The 13,067-nt window shown below is 48.5% G+C and overlaps 1 pseudogene; it reads left to right on the top strand.

Annotated features, from left to right (window-relative positions):
* Positions 1–4,072: 4,072 nt before the first annotated feature.
* Positions 4,073–12,252, top strand: LOC124671983 (annotated as a pseudogene).
* The last annotated feature ends 815 nt before the right edge of the window (positions 12,253–13,067 follow it).

Raw genomic sequence — 13,067 nt, 5'->3', positions numbered from 1 at the left:
CCTCTGGACTTTGAGCATGTTATTCCTTTTCTCTGAGCTGGAACAGGGACCATATTTGCTCTTTGCATCTGAATAATAGATCGTTGGATCTGAAGACAGAAAAGGTGCACGACAATATTTTGGGGGACAACCTGTTAATTTCGTGTGCGTTCGTGGGGTAAAAGTTGGCCCAGTTTTTAGTGGGAGAAATGGAGGACGCGTGCGTGTTTTTATGTGGGTGGCTCGCTCACATAGGGACAGCGGATTGGCTCGCACTAAAGGGAAAAGGAGAGCCAGGACAGCGACATCCAACCGCCTACTTCACTTAGAACGAACAGTAGTCATGTCCTCGTAACACATAATCAGATCGAGAAGAAGCCAGCTGTGTATCCATCGTCACCAACAACGGCGGCGAATGATGCATCTTTTGATTCTCCAGTTCAGAAAACACATTGACATAACTGTAACCAAATTGTGCAAGCAAAGATTGAATGTTGTGAATTGTGAGCTGCCGAGAACAAACACATGGTTAGATGGTTAGGAGACAGTGGAATGCTAGCTCATCAGAGTTTAAATTTTAGGTTTGCCATGTCAATGTCTCATAAAAGGTGGAATATTATTTCAGTGGAAAACCATGTTTTCGTCGATAGCGATGCGTCTATGTTGACTTCGTCAATCTCAAGATCCACCAGATTAGTTTTTTAAGCTTAATGTTTTGGAGATGCTCATAGAGGTAGGATGTGTTGCGCTCATAGAAATGAATGTATGTACGTATTCGTGAGTGTCAACATTTGTTGCGCAAAAAAAAATTTGTGAGCTGCCTTGGGAGCAAGCTGCACTGGGGTTCGGCACTTTGGCAATTGGCATCAACAAATCTGCATAGCTAAATTCACAATGCAAGAATGGGCATTCTTGTGTGGATTTTGCCTTGTTAGCACCTACCTAGCTACATCAGAGCCTCATGACGAGAATGTGGAGAAACATAATAAAGAAATTTTGTCAGTTGTTGGGCAATCCATCAACCCACCCAGATTTTTGTTGGTTTCCCTATTGAAGTCAACCAGCTGGCTAGAGAGGAATAAACACTCAGAGACAGCGCACGAGGGCGAGCATTATTACAGATGGACCTGTTTTCACCAACTATCTCAGGCAAATCTAAAGTTTTAGTCAATAAGCGAATGATACAGCAATGATCCAATAATGAAGGAGAAAACCTACCTCCCTCATGACGAGGGCAGACTACAGTTAACGGTAAATTGGCGATTAAACAAAATAAAAAGATTTAAGTACTGTTTACTTTCAAGCTGCCGCGTATTCGATCTTAGGGCCTCGTTGGAATGGTGGAAATGGGTATGGAATTTTGGAGGACTTGCTCCATTAGTACATTTCCCGTGAAGTTCTTGCATCCCAACAGGAGCTGTCTCTCTCTGAGATATCATCTGACAAAGGTGGAAAAGTGAAAATGGAATGAGCAGAGCAGCGTGCAATGCAGAATTTCAGATAGATATAACCAGACTTTCTTAATCGGTAAAGTAGTTAGTTCTAATCAGAACAGCATCATTGAGTGTCAGTTGCAACTCAGTATTAGCAAAGATGCTACCAACCCAGGCACTAGCACCTGTTGGCATTTTTATAGAAGAAAACTCCTGAGCACCCGCCGAACCCAAGGTTCGAACCCGGGTAGGAAGCGTGCGCTCCCGCACGCCTTGTCACCAGAGTTTAAATTTTAGGTTTGCCATGTCAATGTCTCATAAAAATGATCACTATTAGCAAAGATCACGAAACAAATCTAACGGTTTAGATGCATTTTTCGTATTTGCAACCACACTTGCAACTGAAAATTTATTGTAGCAACCCCACTTCAGTTGCAACCCAACGTACAACTCAAATGCATGAATCACGGTCCAGACGTTGCAGAAATCTATCAAGCACTAACTTAGTTCTCAGTTCGCTGGGAACTAGCAATTTCCAATTGATAAAGGGTTAAAGGAGTTGGAAATAACCAGGTTGTTATCTTACGGCTGAAGTAAATCCTCACAATTTGCTAGATACAGAAGGTACTCTGTATGACGGGCCTGAGCAATCAATTTGCCGGTCCTTTTCTTCCTGAAATCAACCGAGACAACACCAACTGATTTTTCAGCACGCAACAGCTTCCTCTCAACCTCTATTTTTCTTTCTGGAAAATTAATTAAATAGTTTATAGCATGGAAAATAACTTACTAAACTGAAGATGACACCTCAAAAGCTGTTTGCATTCTTCACAGTAATTCTAGAAACCATGTTTTACCAAACAAGCTCCACTTAGAACACAGCCTATCAAACCTTTATGGATAGTTGAGACATAAGTTTTCTAGCCTCCTAGAGCTTCTGTCACCCATTATGATTATGCCTAATCATTCATGAAGTAGACAAAAATGTTGCATATGGTTATTACTATCCCGAAACAAAGTGAAAACAATATTGTTTCTGCTGCAGATCACAGCTTAATTATGAAAAGGAGGTGGAAAACAAGAATTTCTAAAATGGAAGCTCAAAGTAATTTGCCACACCTAACCGCAGTTCACTCCTGTGGTCTTCCAACAACTTGTTACTACCACAAACTGGTTTGGTTGTACACTTCTGAGTTTTGAGAGCCCAAGTTGCCCAACCCACCACTAAGTGACACAACTATGCACAAAGCTGTTCCTGACACCAAGTCATAACAAGCATACCAATTGCAGGTTCCTGAACAACAGTCTGATTCTGATGTTCACCTGAAACTGCAAAACAGGCAAGAATCATGACAGAACCTAATTAATAGTTGATAGAAACCAGACCCGACAGAGAACTTCACCAGCATATTGTGTAATTACTGACACCCGATTATGAGCCTGCAACATTCCTGAACACAAACTGGATGAAGGCACGGGCCTCACATCTACTGGCTTACTCCCAATGCTTACGAAAATTGGTAGGGCCTAATTAGCGGGATTGCCAATTCTTTTTTTAAACAGAAGGCTCGAGCAGAGTCCGGCTTTAAATTAATAAAGCCCCACGGCCACAAGGTTCACAACGATAGCAAAACCAAAACAACACAGCCCGCAGCTTGAAGGCTGGGCACACACCAAGAGTCTCACACAGACCGCCAGCAGCACAAGGGCTGGGCACACAAAACCAGTCTGGAGAACAAACTAGGGATACATGACGACAGACGAAGGAGGAGACTCAGGCCGGCACGTCCTCCACAGCATCCCGAGTCGCCGCGTGAAGGATCCTGATCTTCTCAATCGCCCTCTGGATGTCTTCTCGGTCCGGCCTTCTAGCCACTGGCTTCCACACCTGAAGGTACATAGATAATTTGTAGAGGCAGTCAGCCGGCTGGGAAGGGAAAGACCCCTCAATTGTGAATTTGTTCCTCAAATTCCACAAAGTCCAACAAAGGGCTGCACCGCAAATCCCCAGAATCGCGCTGCATCTTTGTAGATTGGTTTTGTAAGATTCTACAAACATCCGCGAAGCAAGAGGGATTCCATGAACAGGATTGCCAATTCTAGTAAGAAGTATTTAGAAACTTCGACAGAATCGCAGTTTCGTCCCATAAATTTCCAACCCGCATGAACCAATAGTTGTTGATGACGAACAGGGACAAAAGTCTGAATTAATTCATTTCAGTTTTATGTCTTACTGTATTATACACCCTTGGTTTCTAAATATAAAACGTTTTTGAGTTCAGTTTGTTGGATAACTGTTGGTGTATTTGTTGGGCTGTCTTCTTGTTCTCTGTTGTGGCCCATCTGGCCCAGCCCGACCTATATAAGGTGCTTCTATCTCTTTAACCCTAAGAAGTGAGAGTTCCTCCCTGCAGCCTCCTTCTACCTCAGGTTAGGCCCTCACCTCTGTCCACATGGTATCAGAGCAAGGGGCAGTGAGGGCAGCGACGGGAAGTACTGCTGATCTGGAAGCCTAGGCTGCTGCGGTGGCTGGGAGGAAGAGGAAGGGAGCAGGCTGCTGCGGCGGCAAGGAGGGTAAGGCAGTGACAAATAAGGAGACGAAGAGGGCATCCAGCGGGTAAGTCCTTTGGTGTTTCTGAGAGGTTAGTTTGGTGTCAAGCATGGGGGACAACGGGGATTTGGCCAAGGCTCTGGAGAAGCTAGCAAAACTTATCACTACCAAAGAAGATGGAGGAGGATCTGCTGGAGGGGGAGCAATCATTCCCCATACTGATATCGGTCAGAAACTTGAGCTGCCGGCGAATGAAATCAAGTTGGAAGGAGTGGCCAACTATCTCTGGTGGTCAAGGAGGGAGCTGTTGATTCTGAACTCGAAAGGGCTGGATGAACATGTGAGTGGTGAAGCTGTAGAACCAGCGAGACAAGACCGATCCGAATGGAAAAAGTGGAATGCCATAAATTCTCTGATTGTGGCATGGTTGCTTAACTCTTTGGTTCCTAACATTGCTGCTTTTGTAGAGGCAATGACAAAAGCTTCAGAGGTATGGGACACCCTATCAAATCTCTATTCTGGAAAGGGGAACATTATGTTGATTGCTGAGATTGAAGATAAAGTACATGACTCGCAACAAGGAAACAAAACTGTGATGGCATATGTGGCTGAGTTGCAGCATCTTTGGGGAGATTTAGATCATGTTGATCCTCTAGAACTTTCCCATGGGGAATGTGTGAGTGCTGCTGCAAGCTGGATTGAACGTCGGCGAGTCGTGAAGTTCTTGAAAGGTCTTAATCAAGATTTTGAGGGGAGAAGGGCTGCTTTGCTGCATCAAACCACTACCCCTTCTCTCAAAGAAGCCATTGCTGCTATGTCCAGAGAGGAAGTGCGTCTGAATATGACAAAGGGGAGCGATTCTGTCCCTCATCCGACCTTCTACACAACCGAGAGACGAGAGATGAGAGACTGCTATACTTGTGGACAGAAGGGACACTTGAAGCATCAGTGTACCTCCTTTGCTACACCTAGTAGGGGAAGAGGAGGATACACACATGGCAGAGGAAGCTACAGAGGAAGAGGTGATGGAAGAGGTGGTGGACAGCAGTATGGCAGAGGTTTTGGACAGCCATATGGACATCAGTATGGCAGAGGTGTTGGGCAACCATATGGACATCAGTATGGCAGAGGTGTTGGACAACCATATGGACAACAGTATGGCAGGGGTGGTGGACAGCAGCATGCTATAGCACCCAAGGCACATATGGCAGCAGCTTCAGAGCCAACTTCCAGTACCTCTCAGGGACAATCAAAGGAAGAAGGACAAAATGAAGCAACCTTTGGAAACTTTGCTCACTATGTCTACAAAGATGAAGGTAATATTGATAGAGTTTCTATATCTACTCATAATGCTAATTCAGATTGGATTCTTGATTCTGGAGCATCCAAACATGTTACTGGGAATATTAGTGAGTTTGACTCTTATACTCTGTATCCTCCCACACATAGAGGCACTATCCAAACAACAGATGGCACAACACAATCTATAAAAGGGGAGGGGTCGGTGCAATGTACACCCAACATAAAATTGTCATCAGTTCTACATGTTCCTGCTTTTCCAGTAAATCTGCTATCTCTAAGGTGCCTTGATTGATCAGCAGGACAACCGTATAATAGTTGATAGATATATGTGTTTAATTCAGGAAAGGGAGAGCAACAAGAAGATTGGGACTGCAACCAGGCATAGAGGTCTTTGGCACATAGATCGTGACAACATGGGGCATGATGCTAGTTCTGTGCTTGCTGCGATGTTGGAGGAAAGGAGAGTATGGCACTAGTTCATCATTGTCGAATGGGCCACATGACGTTTGATAAAATGTTTCGAGTTTTTCCTGATGTAATGGATGGAGTGGACAAAACCAAATTATGTTGTGATGCCTGCGAATATGCTAAGCATACGAGAACCTCTTATGTTAGTAGAGGGATCAGAAGTGTATCCACATTTGTGTTAGTACACTGTGATGTATGGACGTGTCCTGTTGTGTCAGTAAGTGGCATGAAGTACTTTATGAGTTTTATTGACTGCTATTCCAGAATGCCTTGGATTTATCTTATGCGTCACAAAGATGAAGTGTTCACTTATTTTCAGAGTATTTGTGCCTATGTGAAAAACCAATTCAATGTTCAGGTGCAAGTGATCGAACCGATAATGGTACCGAATATATCAACAAACCTTTTGTTGCTTTCTTATCTTCGCAAGGTATACCGCACCGAGACTTCATGTCCCGACACTCCTCCCCAGAATGGAGTTGCTGAGCGGAAGAATAGGCACATCCTTGAAGTGGCTCGATCTCTTATGTTTACCATGAATGTTCCCAAATTATTATGGAGTGAAGCAGTTATGACTGCTACGTATTTGATCAACAGAATGCCTTCAAAGATTCTAGGTATGCAGTCTCCTTGCCAACTCCTTCTAAATAACAATGACTTTATTGTACCACCCAAACTCTTTGGCTGTACATGTTTTGTAAGGGATCACAGGACATCTGTTGGCAAGCTAGATCATCGGGCTATCAAATGTATCTTTATTGGCTATTCCTCCAGACATAAGGGTTACAAGTGTTGGAGTCCCACTGACATGAGGACATTTGTGAGCATGGATGATACGTTTCGTGAGTCAGAACCATTTTATGACGGTGAGAGTGATCTTAGTGGCTTGTTCCAGGGGTTTGACCATCTTGGTGATGCTCAAGAGGGGGAGCAATAGCAAGGTGGTGATCAAGAGCAGCAAGGTGATCAAGAGCAGCAAGATGGTGACCAACAACAACATCAACAATTTCCTATTGTTGTGGAGATTCCTGCAATTCCTGGTACACCTACACCACCTAGACCCGTACCACCACAAAGATGGCTGCATAATCCACTTGTGTACTCTAGAAGACAAGTACAAAGGGAACAAGTAGATGCACTAGAGGAGCAACAAGACCAGGGGCAGGGGGAGCAACCCATTGGACCTGAAAATCAAGGAAGCATAAGTGTAGATTCTGCTGAGGAGAATCAATCTCAGAATGAGTCCAATAATAGTCTAGACTTGCCAATTGCAATAATGAAAGGGGTAAGGAAAGTTGGGCCCCCAAAGCGACTTAGTTATGATGACTATGACGTAGGAAATTATATGTCTTACGAGGCATTGTCACCCTCTTTTCGGGCTTTTGTTGCTTCGCTGCAAACTGTATCTGTTTCTAAGGATTGGAAGGCGGCCAGGTTGGACCCGAGATGGTGCAATGCAATGATGGAAGAATTAGAGGCATTGAAGAAAAATAAAACATGAGAGTTGACATATCTCCCTAAAGGAAAGAATGCAGTGGGCTGTAAGTGGATCTATTCTGTAAAACAAAATGCAGAAGGAAAAGTGGAGAGGTATAAGGCAAGACTTGTGGCAAGAGGATATAGTCAGACTTATGGCATTGACTATGATGAGACGTTTGCACCAGTGGCAAAAATGAGCACTCTGTCGAATATTGATCTCTTGTACAGCAAATTTCGGATGGCCCTTGCATCAACTTGATGTCAAAAATGCATTTCTGCATGGTGATCTTCAAGAGGAGGTGTATATGGAGATGCCACCAGGATTTTTCAGACCTGAAACTAAAGGAATGGTATGTACACTAAAGAAATCTCTGTATGGTCTCAAACAATCTCCACGGGCCTGGTTTGACAGGTTTAGACAAGTAGTATGTGGCATGGGATATGGTCAATGCAATGTAGACCATACCTTATTTTACAGACATTCTAAGCAGAAAATCACTATCCTTGTTGTGTATGTTGATGATATTATTATCACGGGAGATGATGATGTGGAAATCGCAAAACTGAAAGGATGCTTGAGTCAAGCCTTTGAGGTGAAAGATTTGAAAAAACTTAAATACTTCCTTGGAATATAAGTTGCAAGATCATCAAAAGGGATATCACTATCTCAAAGAAAGTATACATTGGAACTCTTAGATGATATGGGCATGCTGGGGTGCCGAGTGGCTTCAACACCTATTGACCAAAATAATAAAATCACAGCAGAGTCTGAAGAACCCATAGACAAAGAGAAATATCAAAGACTTGTTGGAAGACTAATATACTTATGCTACACAAGACCAGATATATCATTTGCAGTGAGTGTAGTAAGTCGCTATATGCATGACCTTGGAAGCAACTCAAAGAATCTTGAGATACTTGAAGGGCACTCCGGAAAAAGGATTGTGATTTAAAAGTAATGGACACCTAAATGTAGATGGATATTGTGATTCAGATTGGGCTAGCTGCTTAGATGATCGAAGATTCACCTCAGGATATTGTGTTTTTGTTGGAGGAAATTTGGTGTCATGGAGAAGTAAGAAACAATCGGTTGTCTCGAAATCAACAGCCGAAGCAGAGTACAGAGCTATGTCACAGGGCCTGGGTGAAATATTGTGGGTATGAAACCTTCTAAGAGAGCTGAAAATTTTAAGACAAGGAAGCTTGAAATTGTGGTGTGATAATATGTCTGCCATAAACATAGCAAACAACCCTGTCCAGCATGAGCGAACTAAACATGTGGAGATAGACAGATTCTTTATTAAAGAAAAGATTGATGCAGGGATTATCTCATTGGCTTATGTGAGATCAAGACAATAAGTGACAGATTGTTTAACAAAAGGTCTGGGATCAAATGAGTGTAATCTTGCCTGTGCCAAGATGGGGATGATTGATATTTATCACCCATCTTGAGTGGGAGTGTTGGATAACTGTTGGTGTATCTGTTGGGCTATCTTCTTGTTTTCTGTTGTGGCCCATCTGGTCTAGCCCAGTCCTGACCTATATAAGGTGTTTTTATCTCTGTAACCCTAAGAAGAGAGAGTTCCTCCATGCAGCCTCCTTCTACCTCATCCTCCTTCTACCTCAGGTTAGGCCCTCACCTCTGTCCAGACAATTAAACTCCCAAAGCCTCGTATTTAGGATCATAAATAGTAGTACTTTTGGAGTATGAAGATGCTTGTCCTTATCGTCAACTATTCTAATCAGCTGGCGGAGCTGCCATTCTATTTCTAGCAAGCTATGGCGTCCGCTGGAGCTAAATGTGGCCTCTAATAACACTACTAGCTCCTTTTTTTTTCTGATTAGCACTAGCGCAATGTATTTATTTATTTTGAGAGAGAAAACCGGCAGCACCATGTTGTCTCCGTACTAATGTGTCCCTAGAGAAAAATCCAATTAGTGAACACGCTTCTGGGCTGCGGTTGCCTTTTTTATTTGAGCAGAAGACGTCAGTTGCTACGTTGGCCTATTACTTTCTTTTTTGAACAAACACAGTTAACGGTAACACTAATGAAGCATCTCCGGCGTTAAAAATCCTGACGGACATTTCGGAACGAAAAAAGAAACAAATCGCGACGGCAGTTCCTAGCTATTTAAATGGCGATAATATATATTCCACAAGTTCATGCAAGTCCAGATCATAATTTGACGAACACTGCACATCTAATCTCCAAGGTTTTGCTTCCTTGCACCAGCAATGGAGGATGGCTTCTTCAACACACCCCTGCTCCTCCTCTGCATCACCCTTGCAGTCGCCTTGATGTTCCTGCTTCGCCATAGGCGGAAGGCACAGCTGCCTCCCGGCCCACCGGCCCTGCTCTTCCTCGCCAAGTTCTTGGCGCTCCGGCGGTCCATCTTTGACCTTCTCCCGCTCCTGCTAGAGCTCCATGCACGCTATGGTCCAGTCATATCCGTTCACCTCTTTCAGACGTTCGTCTTCATTGGGGACCGCCACGTGGCCCATCGCGTGCTCGTCCAGGCCGGCGCCACCTTCACCGACCGGCCCCGGAAGTCAGACCCCGAGCTCCTATTCTCCGCCGGCGGCCGCGACATCACCTCGTCGCCATACGGTCCCTACTGGCGCCTTCTCCGCCGGAACCTCGTCGTAGTGTCTCTTAGCCCAGCACGAGTCCGAGAGTTCGCCCCGGCGAGAAGGTGGGCTTGTGACGCCCTTGTCAGCAACCTCCTCCGTGCGCAGAAAAGCGGTGGCAAGACAGAGCCGAAGGTTGTTGTCGTCCCGGTCAGACCATTCCTGCGGCGGGCCATGTTCGAGCTGCTGGTGTACATGTGCTTCGGCGTGCGGCTCCAGCACGAGGTGCTCGACGAGATCGAGGAGCTCCAGAACTCGGCGCTGTGCTCCATCACCGCCTTCCCGGGGTTCGCTTTGTTCCCGGCGATCACCTAGAGGCTCTTCCGAAAGCGGTGGGCGGAGTACGTGGAGCTGCGCCGGAGGCTGGACGGGATCTTCACCCCTCTCATCTACTCCACCACGCCTGACGACACACCGTCGTGCTACGCCGACTCGCTGCACGCGATACACGTGGCAGACGAAGGCGGCCGCCCGCTCACGGACATGGAGAAGGTCAGCCTCTGTTGCGAGTTCCTGGATGGAGGTACGGACACCACCGTCACCTTGTTGGAATGGACCATGGCCGAGCTAGCCAGCCGCGCCGACATCCAGACCAAGGTCTACAAGGAGGTAAGGGCATCTCCAACCGCGCGACCCAAACCGCGCCCGCGCGTCCGTTTGGGTCGAGCCGGACAAAAACGCGGCCCAGCGCGGGGACGCACCGCAAAAGCGGACGACCGCGGCGTCCGGAACGACGCAAACCCGGCCCAAATCTAGGCTAGGTTTGCGTGGCCGCGGATGGCACGCGCCGTCCGCTCGCGTCCGCGCGCTGGTCGCCTCGTCTCCCTTGGGCCCACTCGTCGGTGACCAGGGAGACTATTAAATGGGGACTGGAGGGGATCTGGCCCTCCACTCCAGTCCCCACTCCACTCCACGAGCAAAACCGCCGCCATGGCCCCGAAGCGACGGTTCGCTCCCGGAGCGAATGACGACGAGGCGAGCAGCAGCCGCCGTCGTCCGCCGGCGTTGCGGCCATCGGGAGGAAACCATCGCGGCCTCCACATCGGAGAGGCCGCCCGCGGCGGTGCGGCATTGCCGCAACCGCCGCCTCTCCTCCTCGATCCGAAGCCGGATTCCTCGGAGGAGGACCCGGACCTCCGCGCCGCCCTGATGATCTCGGCGGCGGAGGAGGAGGCGAAATGGCCGCACCTCCATGCGGCCATTCGCACCTCCGACATGGAGGAGGCGGCCCGGCGGGAGGTTGAGGAGGCGGAGGGCTAGGAGCTCTACGCCCAGGCCCGCCAGGCGGTACGGGAGGAGGAGGAGGCGGCGCGGCGGGAGGAGGCCAGGCGCCGCGCCGACGAGGACCGCCGCCAGGAGCAGCGGCGGTAGGAGGACGGCGGCGGCGCCGGGAGGCCGGGCGCCACGCCCGGCGAAGAGGCAGCCAGCGCCTCGGGGAGGAGGCGGCGCTCCGTGCGCCGCCGCAGCCTCGGGTGGCTCCGGACCCCCACTCGCCGTGGGAGGAGGCCCTGTGGTCTCCGTGGCCGGAGTCCCCGGCGCGGTCCAGCCACAACAGCGCGTCGCCGCCCGGGGTGGACGACGACGACGTCGCCGATGACGCCCACAGGAGCTAGGCGGCGCACCGGCGGCCACCGCGCCGCCGACCTAACCCTAATAGAGGGTTTTCTATATTAGTTTAAATTTAAAAGCCCATATAGGGGCTTCTTTTGTTAGTTTTATTTGCCCAAAATAGGGCTATGTACAAATTTGCCCAAAATAGGGCATATGTTCAATGAAATTTCGTTTAAATTCGCATTTTGTTCAAATTTCGTTTAAATTGGCCCTATGCGATGCGTCCGCGCGTTGGGCGCAACGCGCGACCCAAATGGACACGCGGACGCGGGGCGCTGTCCGCGTGTCCGGTTGGCGACCCAAACGGCCCAAAACAGACGGCCCAGCGCGTCTGTTTGGGTCGCGCGGTTGGAGATGCCCTAAAGTCCTCTGCAGAGTTCAGTGATTGCGACAGGCAGGCAATGCCATACCTGAAGGCCGTCATCCTCGAGAGCTTGCGGCTGCACCCACCAAGCCACTTCGTCCTGCCGCACGGCACGAAGAACGATGCCATAATCGAGGGTTACGAGGTGCCCAAGGGCGCACAGCTCAACTTCCTGGTGGCGGAGGTCGGCCGTGACCCCGCGGTCTGGACAGACGTGCTTGAGTTTCGGCCGGAGAGATTCTTGGATGGCGGCGAGGGCTGCGGCGTGGACATCACGGGGAGCAGGGAGATCAAGATGATGCCGTTCGGAGCTGGCCGTAGGATGTGCCCTGCGTACTCCCTGGGCATGCACCATGCCGAGTATTTCCTAGCGAGGCTGGTGAGGGAGATGGAGTGGCGGCCAGCGGTGGAGGGAGAGGCGGTGGACATGACGTAAGGGGTGGATCCCGATATGTCCTCGGGCGACGCGGAGGGCTCGAGTGTCCGCCGCAGCGCTTCTGGGTCCATGGCGCGGCGGCGGGAGGCAGCGCTCCGGCCGGCGAGGAGGTCGGTGTTGGATCGGGGGATGAAGTGGGCAGGTCCTCTCGTAGTCGTGGGTTTGTTTGGCGGGGCACGCAAGTCCCAGCCGAAGCCCAAGGACAAGTGGAGACTGCAGAAGTGCAGAGTATGTGGTCGGCGGCGTCGAGAGCGAGCGAAAAGCTACACGCGCGCGTCCTGGACGCGTCGGGACTTTGTTCGCACACACGACTTATTAAATGCGCTACGCTGGGTGGAACAGAAGAGTCGATTCGATTCGTTTCGTCCCACGACCTGCTCGGCCGCGCGCGCGCATGCAGGAGAACCGACGCCTCGATGGATGAACGAAATAAAGTCCGTCACGTCGAGCGCTCGCCTCCTTTTCGTTGACCATTCCGCGACAATCGAAACGCGCGCGTGAACCCGAGATTTAATCCATCCATCCGCTCCGCTGCCTCCTTGCTTTACTTTTGAGATGCACGGCGAAGACCAAATTAATACGCCCCGCCGATCACTCTATTTTTCACTCTCTTCTTTCTCTTCTCTTTTACTACAATATACATATACCGTACCTTACTAGTTGAATGCCCGTGCGTTGCCACGGTCTTTTGTATTTATTCATCATCGCACATATCACACATACAAACATAAAATTTACATATATATTCACGTAAATACAAAACGTTGCCACATAGTGTGCTAAAAGGGTTTGATTTTTCACTTCGTGTAATTCAA

This window comes from Lolium rigidum, chromosome 7 (assembly GCF_022539505.1).
Source record: "Lolium rigidum isolate FL_2022 chromosome 7, APGP_CSIRO_Lrig_0.1, whole genome shotgun sequence".
Taxonomy (NCBI): domain Eukaryota; kingdom Viridiplantae; phylum Streptophyta; class Magnoliopsida; order Poales; family Poaceae; genus Lolium; species Lolium rigidum.
The sequence above is the reverse complement of the archived record's forward strand: the minus strand, read 5'-3'. Positions and strand labels throughout refer to the sequence as shown.